This window comes from Ixodes scapularis, unplaced genomic scaffold, assembly GCF_016920785.2.
Source record: "Ixodes scapularis isolate PalLabHiFi unplaced genomic scaffold, ASM1692078v2 PGA_scaffold2__306_contigs__length_199485367, whole genome shotgun sequence".
NCBI classification, from domain to species: domain Eukaryota; kingdom Metazoa; phylum Arthropoda; class Arachnida; order Ixodida; family Ixodidae; genus Ixodes; species Ixodes scapularis.
The window spans coordinates 81,848,719-81,855,180 of NW_024609857.1; positions in this window are offsets into that span (position 1 = coordinate 81,848,719).

The window sequence follows — 6,462 nt, forward strand, 5'->3', positions numbered from 1 at the left end:
CACTGCTTTCCCTAGTAAGAATTAGAAATTAGCGAGCTACGGTAGCTGTTTCCAGAATAAAAATTTGCTTTGTTAGTGTTGATTTTCACAAATTAACTTGCGATATATGGTGAAATGTTTTCAACTCAATCTAAAAGACAATCTTATAGGTCGATCTTTTTTTTGAAATTTTGACCAGAAATATAAGTTTTCTGAGCATTCTCAAAGGAAATGAGAACGGGAACGGCAAGCTTTCTAGGTTTTCTCGCTCAAGTTATTTAAAATTCAATGGGCAGATGTGAAATCTGACCTCTCCTCTTACCTGTAGGGGATCGCCTTTTTGAATGCTTGCTATGTTCACACTTCTCAGAACATTGTACAAGGTCAATTCTGTGACGGTTTCAAAATAGATTTCATTAAGCCTAATCAGGCGATGTAAATGCATGTTTCCTTGGAATAAGAAAAAACAAAAGAAGTCAAGCTTTGTCTTGATAATTTTTGAAACTTTTGCTAAGTTATTACGTCTGACGTACTAAAGATGTTCTAGCGGTGCGCCCAAGTTGCTTTTCGGAAACCCGGAAAGATTAAAAAACGCGTGATAACTACATGCAAGACAATTCTAAGCTGGGCGAATTTTATCCTTTCGCAATGAATGTCCACATGACGACCTCATAAAATTATCCAATGAACTAGGACGCGTTTTATGCATCACCATTACCAGAGTCGCATGGTAATGGCTGGAGTACCATCGAAACGACCAACTATCTCCGCCAAGTCCCTTCACAACCACGGAACCGCAACACGCCAATATACACACCATTGTCCTGGTAAAAATCAAAGTGCGTACCGAAGTAGCACACCTAGCCGGTTTGGGAATGGGGTAATACCGGTCTGCCGGTAAGGTCCTACTGGGGCTACGCTGGATACGTTCCGTGTGGCGAGAACGGGCTAGTGAAATTGCCAGAATCCGGCCAGTGACTGTGACTGACTGGGACGCCCGGCACTGTGCGTGCAAACGAGTTCCCGGGATGCTGCCAGCACAAATCCCCAGCGTAGTACGCGTATTGCGGTAAGGTACCAGTGAGACCCCAGGCTAGCGGTCTGAAGCCTTACAGTTCTCAGTCTTATTTTGTCCCGGCGAGTTCCCAAGCTGCTGCCAGCACATATACCCGACGTGGTACCAGCAGTACCGCATGTTACTAGCAAGACCTCAGGCTCGCGGGCTAAAACGGTACAGTTCCCGGTCTTGTTTTAACGGCTAACATTTGGTTTCGTGTGGTTCACACCTGAGTAGAAATGATGTAGTTCATAGTAAGGATAATTTTAACAAATAACATATATGTAAACAATTATTTTGCAGTGCGCATAAAATACATTTCTGGCATAGTTATATAGTTTTTTGATAAAACAGCTGTCACACCCATCTGCCAGTCTGCCAGTTCGGCTCTTAATCGTGGGCGTGTCGTTAGAGGAGTGCACTGGATGCAAGAGGCTGCATGTCACGGGCCTAGGAAATTTTCTTCGGACTTTTCATGTAGCTTGTGATGCAAGCCGATCAAGAACTCTTTAAGGCGAGTCCTTCATTACAGCACCTCTAAAGAGAATCGACACCACAGTAGAATGACAGGGTAAATCAATACTAGCTGCACTTGATAATCTCAAAGATGCGAAACTGGAGCGAGGGACATAAGACAAGCAGCTTATGTCAAAGGATAACTTTTTGTAGCTAACGAATTAATTGCCTTTATTTTATTTTCAATCTGGAAACTTTATAACAACAAAAATACCTCTAGATTACTCTAGTGGACACACCTGTAACAACACACCCGATGACCAAGGGGCCTAAGATGGTCCAATTCTCTTCTAATCAAGGTGAGCTATTTGTATGAAAAATGCCGATCCCTTCAGACAAATCTTGTGGAAATCACCTACTTTAATTCAAAAAGGCTTGTCGAGAGACGGGCGAGCTCGGCGGAGAAGTCAGCACGTAGTTAAACATTGCCATTCCTCACGATAGGTGCACAGTCCCTAATATCCACGTTCGCCGTTTTGAGGAAAATATAGCTACTCATTTGTCTTACTGAAACAATGACAAGTCTTACCCTCGACATATTGTCGCGCGCGCAGCTGACCTGGTAGGCAGCGCACCCGTGGCCTAACGGTTATCGTTCTTGATTGCTATACGAAGGGCCACGGTTTGATTCCAGGCAGCGGACGTACGTATTTATTATCTCTATAAACTCGCGCATTTCAGTAAATTCGAGAACCCTGTTGCGTAGTCGAGGTACGAATGTTCTAGGCGCTTAACTCGTGGGCCAGAAGCCCACGAGTGTACATAAGGGGTTCCGCGGGGCGAGCCGGGGTCAGTGTCACCCTAGCGCTCGATCCTGCTGTTTTGCCGACAGCGACGCCTGCGACGCTAGCCTTTATCTAGTTTGTTTGGGCAAACTTCGGGCTATTAAACGTTTAGTTTCTTTAGTTATTCGCGACCTTATCATTTGTTAATATTGACATTATAGTGGAGGTGCGGGGTATTGTATTCTATGCCCGAAAAGCATACCCCTCCGAAGGCACCCCGGCCAAGCGACGTGTTCAGACCCGGAAGGCTACCCTTCGCCGAAGATGCTCAAGCCCGAACAAGCCGTCGTACCAGAGATCAGTCCTCCGAACATGGTTTCTTGCTCAAGGACCGGAAAAAGAACATCACGACCGTCGTCATCCTGCCCGTAGCTCCGCGGACACCTGCTCCCTTTCTCGGCGTGGACTGACGAGCAGCGCCTGCAGAACCTCTATTTCTCGCTTGAAGGTACTGCAAGGCGCTGGTTCGAAATCCATGAAGCCTCCCTCATCTCGTGGGACCTTTGCAAGAATCAACTGACGCGTACCTTCGCCAGTCAACACCGAAGAAAGACGGCCGAACATCTGCTACAATCAAGGACTCAGAGCCCTAATGAGAGCGTCACGAGTTTCGTAGAAGACGTCCTACACCGAAGTGCCCACGCCGACCCTATGGCTAGCGAGGAGAAGAAGCTGCGGGTCCTGATGAGGGCTTTAAAAGCGAAATCTTCGGCTCCCTTGTCCTGATGGGGTGTTTTATTGTCCTTTTCCTCCCTCCACCGTATTGTTTACTCGTAAGCTAAAATGTCTGGAAGAGCTCGGTGCCCCACACTCGCCGAAGTCACTAGGTTCCACACTAAGGGTGGATTCTATGTTCGTACTTGCGTGCGGAGCGCTGGGTCAGGCAGTAAAAGGCAGTGATTGATTAATCGAGCAAGCCCGTAACTTCCGCCGCCACCCGTCTGCAAACGACTTCATTTTTAGGGGCGAAGCTCCTTAGGGTCTAGCCTTTTCCGTCTGTCCGTCCGTCCGTCCATCCGGCGTCCGTGCTCACACAAAAAGAAAAAAATGTTTCCGCAGTCAACAGGATTCGAACCTGTGCGAACCCCAATGGATTTCTAGTACATCGCCTTAACCACTCGGCCACGAGTGCGAGACGAGTAGGGGGCTCTGAGATGTGGTAGTGACTCAAGAGCTGGGGATGTCATGGATGAAATGTTGCATGCAGCCGCTCAACGTCTATACAGGGGAGGGCGCTGGGGTCAAATGTGTATATAATCGCGTTAAACTTTTGCATGAATTGGCTCAACGTTAATAGACGAGAGGGCACTGCAGTCAAATGCTCAGATGCGTATATAACCACGTTCCATACTACACATTCTCTTTCTGACATGGACCGTTGACTTAAGCGGTGGAGATGCGTTCCCACGGCTTCTAGGGTATCCAAGCTGATCCTCTAGAAGAGCCACTGGCTCTGCATTTCACCGACCATAAAGCAGTAATAATGAAGTCGAAACGCAACCCGGAACTCAGCAATACCTATGAGCAATAAAAAAAATCAGCACCATCAGCGCTACCTACAAACAATAAAATCAGTATCATCAGAACCACCAGAGCTTCGCCCCAATCAACATCATTCGCCACGTGGAGATGCGGTAATTTTTGTGTGATTTGTAATCGGAAAAGAATTGCCAAAAATTGGTGCCGCGGTGAATTCGCCCCATGTTGATTTATGCATAGCATAGCACTCCCGATCGCAAAAATTTGTGCACGCGGAATAATTTTTGACGACGGCACTTTAAGTAATTTCTCGCGAAATGTCAAAGTCTAAAATATTACTTGCTGTACACGTGTTTTGTATGATCCAACGCATGTGCAACGAATAGACTACTTCCATAAATTCCTGTCAGCAACACTGCGCGCATTGCACTTTGGAAACTAGTTGGCCAGAGAGGAGAGCAACGCGGTTTCGGTTTCGATCGAAACGTCGAGAAGAGATTATACACAGAGCGTCAATTATGAACAGTCGTTATCTCATGACTCCTGGTCCTGAGCGCATCGTGTTTTGTCTTTAAACAAACCTAGATGGCCAGACCTCGAAGCTTCAGCACAAGCCCGAACTATACGTAAAGCTTTTCCCGACACATGCTGGTTTATTTTAGTACTCAAGCCTTCCTGCTAGCGTTTCAAGGTATGGACGAGCTAGTGCTGCCAATCTCGACGCTGCGAAGCTCGGGGATCTTACTGTTGTACGAGTCAACACGCTGTAAGAAACAACGGGTTAGGGTACATCGAGCTTGCAACTTTACATTAGTGTTGCTAGTCAGCAAGTTTGTTACTGGTTTTAAGCGTCCATTGACAAAATTACCTCTTTTCAAATTACTGTTTTCTATATACGCCCGACTACGGGAGGTAAAACTGGGAGACGCCTTTGAAAAGCGTAAATCGGACACTTCTTCCTTTATAGCTGCACTGACCCGCAGCACTGCACAGCGCTGTCGCGCACCAGTCACCTAGCTGTGTTTGGAGATTAATGTTTTGCCTTTGTCCGTCTCTTACCCTTCTCCAGGGATTATTTTCGTCATTCTTGTCCCGCTCCCTTGCACCTTTGTATTTAATGCATTATAATCGTTAGAGGCCGGATTTTTAGGCACTAAAAAAGCACGTTTAAGGCGCCTAAAATACGCGGCAAAAACAACGTTTTAGGCACTAAAAAGAATAAAATAGGCGCAATAAATTTTTAGATAAATGCTAATAATTTCAAGTGAAGACGTGAGCGAACTGTAAGCACGACAGGAAATCCTAAAATGTCATTGCAATGAGGCCACAATGGCAGTAACAGTTCAATTCAATGCAATTCAATTCTTTATTTTTCTCTCATAACAAGTTCTATGCATTGATATTAGACGTGGAATTGCCCCGTAAAACCTCTGGGCTAATGGCGATCATATGGCTTAAATTCAAAATCGCATTGCTTACATACATGTTCAGATGCGAAAGTCACTCAAGCGTCGCATATTGTGAAACAGGCAGGAGAAACAATACTTGCAATATAGTAATATTGATTTATAAAAGCGCAGAGTTATGTCTGCCTGACGCAATTAAATTACAATAAAGCAAGAAAATAATAAATGCAAGATAGACAAGGTTTGTTAAGAAATTAACATGTTACGTGAGAACTTACGTACAAACTTTAGCAATTTTCTACAGGTACCTTAATGATACAGGCAAGACCTTTCAACACTGCTAAATACACATACGCTCATTCGAAATATAAATATTAAGAATTGTGTTTGGACAGAACGCGGAACCTAGGTTAAGAATCACTATGAAAATTATAGAAACAATAGGTAACTACCAGCATCCGTGCTCCGTTTGCACTCTCTCGCAGTACTCGACGATTGCTTGATGCGACGGTTCCTTTAGGGAATCAACCCAACGGAAACACCGATGGAACCACCCAGATGCGTTGCATCACACCAGGGTTCCCGCGAGGGGAGGTGGGCGTAATTTTTCCCCATCACTTTCTTTGCCCCTGACGGTATCATATTTCCCCTGGGGAGTAGAGTTGTGCGTCCACCGCCATGTCCTGCGGGAAAGCCACCCGTAAAGCATGCAGAAGCCGCCGCTCCGGTTGCACCGGTGCAAAGGGAGGGGGGGGGGGGGGGGGGGGGGAGTGTTAAAAGAGGACCAGGTTCAAACCCATAGAATTTAGAACAGTAAATATTTCTAGGTAGAATGAATAAAGGTATCAAATTGCACTTGAAAGCGAAACTTGACGCTACATAGTGCTGATTTAGGCGCCAATTTGAGAAAAAAGGCATTTATAGGCATTTATCGGAGTTTAGGCACCAACACCCAAAATAGGCATTTATAGGCACTATAAAACCACCATAAAAGCCATCCTTGACCTCCAATTCGTGCGCATATATCAAAATGGGGCGATAGGAACGCAAGGAAAAAAATAGGCATTTGCCTAAAATCCGGTCTCTAATAATCCTGAAGTCCATACACGCTTGGGTTCGACTAATTCAATATCCTATAAAGTTATCCTGCAATCATATAGGTGCATTGAAACATACAAACCATATTGAAGGAAACAATCGTCAAGCACTTGCGTGAAGAATGTCGCATATTTCGGCGGAC